Source organism: Chiloscyllium punctatum, chromosome 36 (genome assembly GCF_047496795.1).
Source record: "Chiloscyllium punctatum isolate Juve2018m chromosome 36, sChiPun1.3, whole genome shotgun sequence".
Lineage (NCBI taxonomy): Eukaryota > Metazoa > Chordata > Chondrichthyes > Orectolobiformes > Hemiscylliidae > Chiloscyllium > Chiloscyllium punctatum.
Window position 1 is genome coordinate 36,615,529 of NC_092774.1, and position 764 is coordinate 36,616,292.

At 56.0% G+C, this 764-nt stretch overlaps 1 non-coding gene across 1 annotated transcript; it reads left to right on the forward strand.

Annotated features, from left to right (window-relative positions):
- The first annotated feature begins 692 nt into the window (after window positions 1-692).
- Window positions 693-764, forward strand: trnae-cuc (transfer RNA glutamic acid (anticodon CUC)). The gene has a single exon. It is a non-coding gene; the product is annotated as a tRNA-Glu (tRNA).

Here is a 764-nt window from a genome sequence, read left to right on the forward strand (position 1 = left end):
CATGTCAGACAGCTTCCGAGGAGCAGGCAAATCGACGTTTCGGGCAAAAGGCTTTCATCAGGAATAGAGGCAGGACCCCTCCAGGGTGGAGAGATAAATTGGGGGTGGGGTGTGCTGGGCAGAAGGTAGCAAGGAGTACAATAGGTGAATGGGGGTGGGGATGGAGGTGACAGGTCAGGGAGGAGGGTGGAGCGGATAGGTGGGGAGGGAGATTGGCAGGAAGGCGAGGTCATGAGGACAGCGCTGAGCTGGAAGTTTGGAACTGAGGTAAGGTGAGGGGAGGGGAAATGAGGAATCTGATGAAGTTCACATTGATGGCTTGGGGTTGAATTTACCCAAAGTGGAAGATGAGGCGTTCATCCTCCAGGCATCGGGTGGGGAGGGAGCGGCGATGGAGGAGGCCCAGGACCTGCATGTCCCTGGCAGAGTGGGAGGGGGTTTGAAATGTTGGGCCAAAGGGCGATGGGGTTGATTGGTGTGGGTGTCCTGTAGATGTTCCCTCAAGCGCTGTGACTTGACTCTGCGAGGAGTCTCCAGTCTCCCCAATGTAGAGGAGACCGCATCGGGAGCAATGGACATCAGAAATGACATTGTTGGATACACAGGTGAAAGCCTTCGACCGACCACGGCCCGGATTCGATTCCCGAAAAGGAAAGAAATTTTCAGTAGAGCTATCAAAACGTGCCTGCATGTCCCTGGTGGTCTAGTGGTTAGGATTCGGCGCTCTCACCGCCGCGGCCCGCGTTCGATTCCCGGTCAGGGAA